The sequence below is a fragment of the Myxine glutinosa genome, chromosome 5 (assembly GCF_964187855.1).
Source record: "Myxine glutinosa chromosome 5, kmMyxGlut1.1, whole genome shotgun sequence".
Classification (NCBI taxonomy): Eukaryota; Metazoa; Chordata; class Myxini; order Myxiniformes; family Myxinidae; genus Myxine; species Myxine glutinosa.
Genome location: NC_136265.1, coordinates 195,038,624 through 195,051,833, shown reverse-complemented (window position 1 = coordinate 195,051,833; position 13,210 = coordinate 195,038,624). Strand labels below are relative to the sequence as shown.

General features: G+C 50.3%; 1 protein-coding gene across 1 annotated transcript in view; it reads left to right on the top strand.

The window, feature by feature from the left end:
• Positions 1-13,210, top strand: part of LOC137426553 (protein-glutamine gamma-glutamyltransferase K) — a 124,524-nt gene that overhangs the window by 892 nt on the left and 110,422 nt on the right. The gene's annotated exons all lie outside the window — the stretch shown is intronic.

Genomic DNA, 13,210 nt, shown 5'->3' with positions numbered 1-13,210 from the left:
GCTGCATGGAATTTTTTTTAAACATGGCTCATTGTAAATAACTTCATATGGAGAATAGGTGTTAGGGTTGTTAGCGATGGTTAACGATGACGTCATTGGTGCTATAATTATGACGTCATAATTCGACAGGGACAACGCTTAGTCTGATCAGTTTGAAATGTATTGAGCATGATCTATGCAACAATTGCATTAGAGAATAGAAATTTATGATGTCATCGCTCACGTGGTCTGGCAGCCATATTGGATCAAAGAAAAAAAATGTTCAAAAACACAAGAGTTGACTGCGCAGGGTAAGTATTCTATGAATGCCATCTAGTTGGTGAGAGTAATGGGAGAATCTTTGTCGTAAAAAGGGAATACAGTCACTTTCCTTTTGGAGATTCTGTCTGTACTGGGACCTAAAACATACAGCATGTAACTTTTGGCTGGAGAACATGTCATTGGTTTACTCCAATCCCAACTACCTCTGCTTACTTGCATGACCATTGATATGATGCAGGGTCTGCCACAATCTCATGTGATTGGTCTACTCCAATCCCAACTACCTCTGCTTACTTGCATGACCATTGATATGATGTAGGGTCTCCTCCAAAGACAGGTGGGGAGGGGGCTTGATGGCTGGGAGTAGGGAGAGGATTGACGCCTTAGGATTGGGAGGGTGAGAACTTGGGGTCGGGAGGCGGAGGTTGAGGGGTTGGGGAATGGGATGTTGCAGGAGTTGAGGACTAAACTCATATTTTACATTACATGGAATTTCCACGGGTCCCTTCCAGTTACCTTGAATAACAGCAAGGATGAGGTTTGGGTTTGAGGACTGAGGAGGTGAAAAATATATATTTTGTGGGCTTGTGGCGCAGGTTGTGACCACAGCACGGTCATTCTTGTTTTGTATACACAGACGAGGTTCGTGGAAGAGCTAGTACAGTGAACGGATCAGGACGTAACAAACAAAAACAGCAAAGGATGCAAAACATGCATGCATACGGTGGACATGTTGGACAAAGAGGACGCACGGTGTCGACAAGATAAATACAACAACAACAACATGCATTTTAAAGGCCATTTTCCCTGCTAGAGCGGGGGTTAGCCTTGTGGTCCCCATGACAATCTTCTCCATTTTGCCCTATTTTCTGCATCTCCCCTTGTTAACCCCCTTGCCCGCATTTCTTCTTCCATCATCTTTAGCCAAGTTTTTCTCGGTCTTCCCCGTCTTCTACTTCCTTCTACATTCATTTCCATCACTCTTCTCAACCAGTCACTTTCATCCTTCCTCAACACATGACCAAACCATCTCAACCTGTTCCTCTTCACAGCATCAATCACAGGCTCTATTCTCATCATCTTTCGCAATTCATCATTTGTCTTCCTCTCTCTCAACAATACTCCGCACATCCGTCGAACCATTCGCATTTCCACCCTTTCCAACCTTCGTTGCTGCTCTACGTTCATTACCCATGTCTCGCTCCCATAAATCATAACACTTCTCACACATGCAGCATACACCTTTCCCTTCAGCTTCAACGACACTCCCCTCATCATCAGCACGCCACTCAATTCCCGAAACTTCTTCCATACACATCTCACTCGAGTAACCGTTGCCGAGTCTGATCCACCTTCTCCATTCAGCATGTCTCCGAGGTAGCAAAATGTTTTCACACCTTCCAGCTTCACACCGTCTCCAAGATCCAACTCAACATTTCCTCCATCTGCAGCTCCCTCTGTGCACACCTTACATTTGAATGTAGCTGCCACACTGGTTAATGACCCTCTCAGACCACTACATTTTTGATGAACCCACTCAGCGCACATTGCACACTGAATGGAGTTCACTCCGACACCCTTCCTACACACAGCACAGGGCCACTTCCCAGTTCTTTCCACCTCACCACATGCTTTACCACTTGCCATCACCTTCGTCTTTCCGATATTCACCTTCAGACCTTTTGTCTCCATACATTCCTTCCACGTGTTCATCTTTTCCTTCAGTCCATCCATACTTTCCGCAATCAACACCAGATCATCTGCATACAACAACTCCCACGGTAAACCCTCCTTTACGTTCTGAGCCAGCACCTCCATCACAGCTACAAATAGTAGTGGACTTAGTACCGACCCCTGATGCACTCCCACCTTCACCTCAAACTCACCACTGTTCCCGTCCTTCGTCCTTACAGCTGTGCGCGCTCTTTTGTACATTGCCATCACTACTCTGATCAACCATTCCTCCACTCCTAACTTCCTCAATGCCCATGTCAATACTTTGCGTGGAACCCGATTGAATGCTTTCTCCAGATCAACAAACCCAAGAAACAACTTCTTCCTCTTCTCCATGTACTTCTCCTGCAACTGCCTCACAATGAAAAGCGCGTCTGTCGTTCCTCTTCCTGGCATGAATCCAAACTGCATTTCGTTGATCTTCACTTTCTTCCTTATCCTCCTCTCCAACACCCTTTCCAATACCTTCATTCCATGCTCCAATAACTTTATCGCTCGGTACGAGCCACACTCCAGAGGGTCACCTTTCCCCTCGTATAGAGGGACGAGGGTACTCAGTTCCAAATCCACTGGAATGCGGCCTTCTTTCACCACTAGATTACAGATCTCTGTCATTCTCTTCACACCCCAACTTCCTGCTGCCTTCAACATATCTCCCACAACTCCCGTCGGCCCTCCCACTTTTCTACTCTTCATTGCTTTTATTGCTTCCTCAACTTCCTTCTCAGTTATCTTCTCTGCCGGTCCTAAAACTGGGTTACTCTCTATGTTGCCATCCCATTCATTCTCTGTATTCAACAGCATTTCCATATATCATTTCCATCTTCCTTTAATTCCATCTGGGTCGACAACGATTTGTCCCACTTCATCCTTCAAGCAACTCACCCCCATCACATCACACCTCTCTTTCGCTATCTGCTTTGCAATCCTGAATACTGCTTTCTGACCCTCTTCCGAATCCAAGCGTTCTCCGAACATTTTCCTACATGCCTCCTGCGCCTTTGCTACCTCTTTCTTTGCAGCCTTCCTGGCTGCCTTATAACTTTCATGCTCTGCTGTTACTGCTCCCGTACCCTTCGCCTTCTGCCACTCCTGGAACTTCTTCCTCTTCTCGTCAATCCTCTTTCTAACTTCATCATCCCACCACCATGTTTCCGAGTGCCTCGGTGGTCCTTTTGTCCATCCACATACCTCACCAACGGCTCCCAACAGACTAGCTTTCATTGACATCCAACCACTTTCAAGCTCAACCACATCATCCTCGACCATACTCAGCCTCTCTTTTAATGCCTCCCTTACTGTCACCTCTTTCAACCTCCACACCTTCATTCTCGGTTGGTACTTCACCCGCCGAGCTCTCCTCGCACCTTTCACCCTTACGTCGCAGACAACCAAGTGGTGCTGTGAAACAGCCTCCTCCCCCGGGATCACCTTTCTGTCTCGGAGGTGCCCCCTAGCTCGCCTACGCACCATCAGGTAGTCAACGGTTGTCGTCGACCCACCTGACGTGTATGTAACAAGCTTATTATCCTCTTTCTGGAACTGAGTATTACAAATCAACAAATCAGCTCAATCAGCAAACTCCAAAATCCTTTCACCTTCTCCATTTCTCACACCATATCCGTAACCCCCATGAACTCCGTCAAAACCATCCATACTCCTTCCCACATGTCCATTTAGGTCTCCTCCTACCACAACAACTTCCTCATCTTTCACGTTTTCCATCAGCTTCTCTATCGCACACCAGAACTTGTCCTTCTCTTCATCGCTTCGACCAACCTGCGGAGCATATGAGCGATGACGTTCACCAAGAGCTTTCCAATCATCATTTTCACCATCATCAACCTGTCACTCACTCGAGTTACACTCACCACACTGTCTACAAACTCCTCAGAAAACAGGACACCAACACCATTCATGCCCTCCGGACACCCTTGCCACACAAACTTGTATTTCTGTCCCTGCCTACCCTTCACCATTCTCACACCACTTCCCTTCCATCTCGTCTCTTGCACACAACATATGTCCACTCTTCTTCTGACCAATACTTCCACCACTTCTCCTGATCTCCCTGTCATTGTCCCTACATTCCATGTCCCAAACCTCAGAAACCGATCTCCACTTCGGGCTGTACCCTGCCCACATGTAGTTGTAATTGTCATGGTTCTCTTTTTGAGGCAATGTTTTTTTTTTTATGGCCGGATGCCCTTCCTGACGCCAACCCTCTTAGTCGCCTCTTACGACACGCAGGGATACGGCGTACCTATTCTTATCCAGGGTACACACTGGGAAACGTTTAAAACATGGAAATTCTGGGGAGCGGCGTCAGCATCACCGCTGCGGTTTACACATATTTAAATAAATATTTAAACAAAACCATGAAAACAATCCGGGAAAAGTCTCTAAGTGAGAACGTGGATTTGAGAAAGCAGGAGCAGAGGTGAAAGAACAAACGAGAATATAGGGGGCGGGGCACAAGTCGAGACGAGGAGGCCGCACGAGACACCAGGCCGCACGAGGCGCGAACAAAGAAACGACTAATTACACACAAATTTGCAACAACTACAAAACCAAAACCAAATAGAAACACACAATAACACATACACAACAAAATACGCAGCGGAAATTTGACAAAGAAACGAACGGAAAAACACTCAAACTTTGATGCCGTGGAGAGATCGAAGCAAGCCCCGTCGCTCGAGGGACCGGAAGCGGCTGATCTGAGCGGTCGAAGCTGAGCGGTCGACAAGATAAATACAGAAGCAAATTCCAAGGAGGGAAAACTGGAAATGTGGAAGTAGGAGGGATTGGGGTGCTGTTAACAAGGGTTAACAAAGATCATAGTTTTGGATTGGGGATGATCTGAGATGGTGGTAAACAGCTGTTCAGCTGAGAGTGGAGTCATCAGAAAATACATTTTAAAAATGAGGCACCAAGAGTGAGGGGTTGGGGACACAAGATTTGGAAGCAAACACAGAATTGAGGCATTCGGCCTTCTCACTAGAGGAGTCGGCTGTGATTCCTTTTGAAGAGAGGGGAGTGATGGAAGAGTAGCTCACACCAGAAACAGACTTGACAAGGCCCCACCAGGTTTTAGAGGAGGGAGACAAGTTTGAATGCTCATTCTTGAGGTTGGCCATATGTTTTCTGGATCTCTTGAGCGCAGACACATTTTTCTTGCGGATTTTTTGGAACACACTGAAGATACATGTTTATCCTTACTCAGTGGTGCCCGCCATTCACCCCACGTTACCCCCAGCACCAAAACTCGATTTTGGAATGTTGTTGCAGTTGGCTACTTGGAAAAATATACAGTTAAGATCTACATCTGAAGTCAAACCTGGGTAGTAATTATTTAATTTAAATGCTTACATATATATATATATAAAACACAGTTTGTGTGTGTGTGTGTGTGTGTGTGTGTGTGTTTGTGTGTGTAATGTTACCGAGAGACTCCTAAACGGAGAGGCTCACGTACTTGATATTTGGCACAGACATGTCCATTGAGCCTGGGAAGAACATGGCCGACCTAAAAATTTATTTCATAATATTTTTTTACCATATTTTTACCTCAGCGCATTTCAGCGAGGAATATTATGCACGGAATCTGACCGGTGGCAGAGCAGCGCGCTGATTCGCTCAGAGCGATCACGTGATGTTCCTTGCCGCCATTAACTCAGTTACGCGTTCGCACGTATTTCAGAGCGAAAAGCGATTGCGTTTTTTCACATTTCAGCGAGGGACATTGACATTCACACCACATAGGTTTTTTTTTTCTTTCATCTTTAGATCCATATTTTTTTTCAGCGAATCTGAATCGGTGGCAGAGCAGCACGCTGATTCGCTCATTCGCGCTCATTGATGACGATCACGATCACGTGATGACGTGATCACGAATGATGTTCGTGGTGCGATCACGTGATGTTCCTTGCCGCCAGCAAGTAGCATAGATTTTATTTTAGCATGATTAGCATTTAGCATGATTTAGCATGATTTAGCATAGATAGTAGCATGTTTCACATAGATTTTTTTTCAGCGAGGAATATTATACACGGATTCTGACCAGTGGCAGAGCAGCGCGCTGATTCGCTCAGAGCGATCACGTGATGTTCCGAATAAGCACAATCAATTGAGTGTGCCGCATGAGTCTGCGATAAGTGTTTAAAGTAAAGTAAAAAAAACAAAAAACATGTTAACGTGCCGTTGTTAGCCTATTCATGTATAGTTTGTGTTGTATTTAGCTGTGGCTGAGCTAAGATGTAGCTGAACTTCAGAGTCGTTGACTCTGGTATCCTTTGACCTCTTAATCACCTTGCTCCATTGGGACAAATCCAAGTAATAAGCGCATCGGCAGGTAAATCCACCGGAGCGAGGTGAAACACCTCTCAGGTTGAAATAATGTGAGTTATTCCATCCCTGCCGCCAGTTGGCTTCACTTTTCACGGAGTATGAGCGTTCTATATATTTTCAATTCAGTGCGCCCGACTCGCTCACGTACTTGATTTGTGGCATAGACATGGCCATTGGGCCTTCACGGTGTAATTTGTGCAAGGCTTTTGTCCGAGTGAGCTTGAGTCGAGAGGGCGAATGTACGGGTTGGGAATGTACAGGTCTCCCCTCCCCCGCCCGGCGACGCCGGTACTGGAGGGCGTCACAGGATCGGTGAGTCTCCAAAATCCACTTCGTGCTGTTGTTGCGAAGATGCAGGACGATGTCGCGATTGTTGTGCTGCTCTCCTACCATGAGAACTGCAACGTCATTGTTGACTGGCCCTCCCCTTCCCTCCCCCTTCCCCCTCTCCCTTCCCCCTCTCCCCTCCCCCTCCCTTCCCCCTCCACCCTACCGCCTCCCCTTCTCCCCTCCCCCGCCCCTCCCCCCTTCCCCCAACCCCCCTCCCCTTTCACCTCCCCCTCCCCTCTGCCCCTTCCCCTCCCCCCTCCCCACCCCTCTCCTCTCCCATCCCTCCCCCTCCCCCTCCCCCCCTCTCCTCCCCTCACCCCCTCCCCCTCCCCCTCCCCCCTCCCCCCTCTTCTCCCTCACGTTTATACACAGAATGCCGGGTACTTCCCCCCCCCCCTCTTCTCCCCTCCCCCCCTCTCCTCCCCTCCCCCCCCCCCCCGTTCCCCTCACCTCCTCTTCCCCCTCCCCTCCCCTCCCCCGCCCGGCAATGCCGGGTACTTCTGCTAGTATGCAATATTTGGAAGTAGCACTGCTGAGGTTGGTCACTGTAGATGCTAAATGAATACTCCACATCCAACATATTATACATATTTGGAGCAATGGTCTGCACCCTTGTAGTCCAAGAGCCAAATTCTGTAGGAGACCTAAAAATGGAATTTGTTCAACACGCACTACATCGAAGGTTTGACTTGACGGAGTGCTAGAATAGTCCCCCTGGAACAACCCCAGGTAGTATGTAAGGTCAAATTGTGGTAACAGTTTTTACCTGGAAGCCATTTTGTTGGCTGATGGGTATGACAGGTTGAAGGGAAACATAATTACCTATTATTAGCTATTCTTCAACCGATTGTGGTGGTTTTGGTAGCGTCGGATTTGCCTTTTAATGCACAAGGGTAGTTCATGACAGAAATATTACGTAGACCGGCACTTAGGTTTTGGCATTCTTCATTTCCCATGCGAGCACATGTTTCTGCGCGTGTGAGATAGGAGGCCAATCTCTTCTACGACTGCTTAGGAATTGGTGTTGTGGGACCTTTGATTTTGACCTCCAAGGCCTTGGATGCTCCTCGTTTTGCTCGCTCTCCAGCCTTAATCGACACCGGTAGAAGACTACATCAACACGCGTGCACCCATTCTTTCCTAAAGGAGCTGTTATAAGGTCATCGTGTTTGGTAGCCAGCACACCGAAGGTTGACGTGCCACCAGCCTTCAATATCTGCCCTGAAGCCATGACATCAATCACATGTGCCGCTGACATGTCCCGAGTCAGTGGTGGGAGTTTCACCCCCATTTGCACCTTCTTCTCTATCTCAGAGAGAAGGACACTTACTCACTTTCCTACGCCATCTGAATGTGCAAGAGAGTAAGGCACTGTTGCAAGTTCGTAACTGAGGACCTCTTTCATGTTTTTGTCCCTGGACATTGCAGAGATGACAAGACGTCCAGATAGATCACGATCAGCACCCACGAAGATGGTTTTGCCATTGGCAGTCTTCATTACTTTCTTCTTTGCCAGAGTGTCGAATGTATGGATCTTGAGATTTGGTTTGGAATTCCAGGAAACCACTTCGTTCGTTTTGAGCCTTTAGTCTACAAACGTCTTCACCTGTGCTTCACCTAACTCGTATGATTGGAGGAGGTGCTTTGCATGATCTGGAGGAATTACCACTCCGATGGCAATGTTGATCAGCGGCAGGGCTTCATCATCTTTTTCCTCTCCATCAAATGAGAAAGGGTCAATCATGAGGCCTGATGTGATGGTGGACAGCAACTTAAGAACATCTCCTTCACCTCACTTTTGTCTCTCCCGGCCTCCTTCCTTGTGTGTGCCCACCTGATCAGAATCTATCAAGCCGCACATATCCTTCATTACCTCCGCACCAAAGGTGGATGGAGGTAATGTTTTCACCCCTGTCTGTCTGTCTGTGAACAAGATATCTCAAAAAGGTGTGGACAGATTTGGATGAAATTTGTCAGAGAGGTAGTGTATGTGGCAAGGATGAAACGATTAGATTTTGGTGAAGATCTCGATTCGGATCCGGCTAGTAGAATCTTTAAAGTGATTCTTCACCATTCGGAGATCGGGCCAAAAACGATACGTAGCGGGATATCTCAAAAAGTTATTGACGGATTTGGATGAAACATGGTGGACAGGTTGGGTGTCTGACAAGGACTAATCGATTCGATTTTGGTGAAGATCTGAATAAGGATTCGGGTATGAGAATTATTTAATATAAAGTGATTCTTCACCATTGAGAAATCGGGCGAAAAGCGATAAATAACATGATGTTTAAACAAGTTACGACTTTAAAAAAAGTTTAAACAAACAAAATTAAGCAAGTTTAAACGAGTTATGACTAAACTTGGTGGATGACTTGGTTCGGTGACAAGAACAAGCCGATAAGATTTTGGTTCAGGTCGGAATCCAGATCCGGCCTATCAGTGGGATACAAAACATAAACTGTGCCACCTGGCGGAGGTTTGCGCTCTACCGAGTGTCGTTCTCGTTGATGTTGTGATGACAGCTCGTGTGTGGCTTGTTGAGAACCAGTGTTCACGTGCCCTTGGATTCTGACTGATTCAATGATACTGCAGTTGGTCTTTGGGTCCAGGTTGATGATTGCTGCAGGGCCATGTCAGTCCACACCTGAGTGAATGGATGATTGGACTGATTGACCGCATGATTCCAATTCATGAAAACATGGTGAACAGCAGGGTTTGTCTCCTGCAGCTGATTCATGTCAGTGAAGTAGACAGGTAACCATCGGGAATGGTTTGGCCTGTCCATTGCAAAAGGTGAGTGTCCTGTCACGTGATCTTTAACCCCCATTTCTGGTATGGGCTATCCTTGTGCATTAAAAGACCAACGCAATGGTACCAAAAAAACTGAAATCGGTTGAAGTGACAAAGCTATGAGCAGGTATGTCCCCTCCCACCCCCAAGGTTTTCAGTGGTAATCTGCAACATACCTGGCGTGTAAAATGGCTTCCAGATACAAACTGATAGCACAATTTGACCTTACATACTACCTTGGGTTGTTGTTGTTGTTGATGATTAGCCCCGGACAATTCTCTCGAACAAGCCCGTGACACGGACACAGCCGATCGGTCTCCCAGGAGCAACCCAAAGATCTCCCACATCCAGGATGGTGTACTCCCACCTCCGGAAGTCAGGGCCACGATGGAGTTAGAGAGAAAGAGAGGGAGAAGAGACAAAGACATGAGAAAGGGCCGGTCTATGTGGACTGATTGGCACTCTGTCCGAGTCCGCACTGCCCTGACGAATCCAGGCAGCAGGGAAGAATGGGGAAGATTTGGGCGCGCAACTTGCATGGGGGGGGGGGGGGGGGGGGGGGGTACAACCACTGCAAGAGGTGTGTCCGATAGTTATACTACCTGGGTTGTTCTAGCGGAACTATTTATTCTAGCACTCTGTCAAGTCAAACTTTAGATGTAGCAGGTGTTGATCGAAATCACCATGCTGCTAGACTATTTACTCAGGTTCACGATGTTAACAAATATAATTTCGTTCAAATTTTGCGAGATTATCAAACCTGTACATTTTTGGAATCATCAGAGCATGGAGAATCCGAAAATCAATGTTGGCATTTGCACAGACACCTGCATGGCCGCCATTTTGGATTTTCAAAATGGCCGCCATAAAATACATATTTTGCGCGATCTCGGCTTCTAGTCAACCTAGAGACTTAATTGAATATGCTAATCCTATGTTTTCTGGGTCAAGGAATCCAATAAAGGCCTCAAAATAGTGCTCAGGATTATAGAAAAGGAACAAACAAAGATAATTAAAAATCATTGTCTTTATATTTGTGATATTGTAGCGGCTGCCGCTGGGGTTACACAATCGCCTTGCACCTATCAAGGACGCGGAGCGATCACCAGGCCGGGCTCGTCCAGGACGCCCGGGCAGGCCCGCGCTCGACTTGCCAGGCCTCGGTCGGGACGCCCGGGCAGGCTCGCCCTCGGCTTGCCAGGCCGCAGCCGGCCCGCGGGGCCACGCCCCCTGGCGCCAGGCCTGGGCAAACCCCCTGGCGGAATAGATATATATTGCCGACCGTAAAACGTTTTTCCCAGAGTGCCTGAGTGTTTGATTCTAATAAAGCAGCTCAGATGAATTCAAGCTTTTTGTCGCGTCCATTCTTTCGATCGACGTGGGAGCCACAGCTCCTTCATTGGTGACCTATCGACATGGACACGGCAGTCGCCCTTAAACTGCCTACCTTCTGGGAGGCTCACGCGGCGGTTTGGTTCGCACAAGCGGAGTCCCTGTTCGCCCTGCGAGGCATCACGGCGGACGACACCCGCTTCCACCACGTGGTCGCTGCGCTCGGTTCAGCCACCGCAGCCCGCGCCCTGAGCCTCCTCGAGAGACCGCCAGCCGCGGACAAATACGGCGCGATTAAGAAGCTTCTCCTCGATGCTTTCGCCCTCCCAGCGGCGGAACGCGCACGGCGCCTGCTCGATTTGCCGGAGCTCGGCGACACGCGCCCTTCCGAGCGAATGGACTACATGCTTTCGCTGCTCGGCGAGCACTCTCCGGCATTCCTGTTCCGGGAGCTGTTCCTCCGTCAGCTGCCTAACCCGGTACGCCTCGCCCTGGCAAGCACGACGATCACAGATCCCCGGGCCCTTGCCAGAGAAGCCGACAAAATCTCCGCCGCGGGACAGCGCATCGCAGCGGCGACATGGGACCCGCCGCCGCCTGATGCACCATCCATGGCGCCCGAGCACCCGGCGCGTTCGACGGCCGAACTGCCGACGCAATTGGCGGCCGCTATACCGAGCCGACCACGTTCAGCACGACGTCCGAAGCCTCCACCCGACCAAGCGTGGTGTTCCTATCATGCCAGGTTCGGACAGAAGGCCCGGACATGCCGACCCCCGTGCACCTTCGGCGGGTCGGGAAACGGCCAGGCCGGCGTTCATTACCTGCCATGAACGCCGGCCACAGTCACACGGGCAACTTACTGTTCATCACGGATAAAGCGTCCGGACGGCGCTTCCTGTGCGACACCGGCGCCCAAGTGAGCGTCATGCCCGCCTCTGACCAGGACAGGCAATCCGCGGTTTGCGGCCCCTCCTTGGTTGCGGCCAACGGATCGACTATCCGCACCTTCGGCCCGCGCAACGTCACCCTCTGCTTCGGCGGCCAACGCTTCGCTTGGACGTTTGTAACCGCCAACGTGCCCATGGCTCTGCTCGGCGCCGACTTCCTCTGCGCACACGGACTGCTGGTGGACGTCCAACGGCGTCGTTTAATCAACGCTGAAACCTTCAGCTCCCTGGTATGCACATTGAGCAGCTCCGCGCCGACCGAGCTGGCATGCACCGTCCCGGCGGCGAACGAGTTTGCTCGCCTGCTCGCGGAGTTCCCGGCCCTCACGCGGCCGACGTTTTCGGCCGTCGCAGTACGGCATGGGATCGAGCACCACATACCAACCACGGGCCCGCCGGTCTACGCCAGGGCCCGCCGCCTCGACCCAGCCAAGCTTGCCGTTGCGAAGGCCGAATTCGACGCGTTGGAGCACCTCGGCATCGTGCGGCGCTCCGATAGCGCGTGGGCCTCGCCACTGCACATCGTGCCAAAGCCGGGGGGTGGATGGCGCCCGTGTGGCGACTACCGCCGTCTTAATGACGCTACAACACCCGACAGGTACCCGATCCCGCATATCCAAGACTTCTCCGCCCGTCTGGCGGGACGGGTCATTTTTTCAAAAATTGATCTCATACGGGGATATCACCAGGTACCTGTCAGGGCGGCCGACGTCCCTAAAACGGCAGTCATCACGCCGTTCGGCTTATTCGAGTTCTTGCGGATGCCGTTTGGTCTCAAGAACGCGGCTCAGGCGTTCCAGCGCTTGATGGACGGCGTGCTGCGTGACCTGCCGTTCCTTTTCGTTTACCTGGACGACATCCTCGTCGCCAGCACGTCCCGGGCCGAGCACCTCCTCCACCTCCGAACACTGTTCGGGCGCCTCAGCGAGCACGGCCTCATCGTCAACCCGGCCAAATGCCACTTCGGCACGACGGCCGTTGATTTTTTGGGCCACCACATCACCAAGAACGGGGCTGTGCCGCTGCCAACCAAGGTCGAGGCCATCACCACTTTCCCGCGTCCCCGCACCATAAAGGCCCTGCAGGAATTCCTGGGAATGGTGAATTTTTATCACCGCTTCGTGCCCCGCGCTGCTCAACTCATGCGGCCCCTCTACGAAGCCCTCCGGGGCAAGCCGGCCAAGCACGACATCGCCTGGTCCGCAGCAATGGATGCGGCCTTCCAAAGCTCAAAGCGGGCCCTCGCCGACGCAACACTGCTCGCTCACCCGGTGCTCAACGCTCCCATCGCCCTCACCACGGATGCCTCCGACTACGCGGTGGGCGCCGTACATGAGCAATGGGTGAACGGGGTTTGGCAGCCACTCGCTTTTTTCAGCCGGCAGCTCCGGCCGAACGAGCTCAAATACAGCACGTTTGACCGGGAGCTCCTCGGTCTACACCTGGCCGTCCGCCATTTC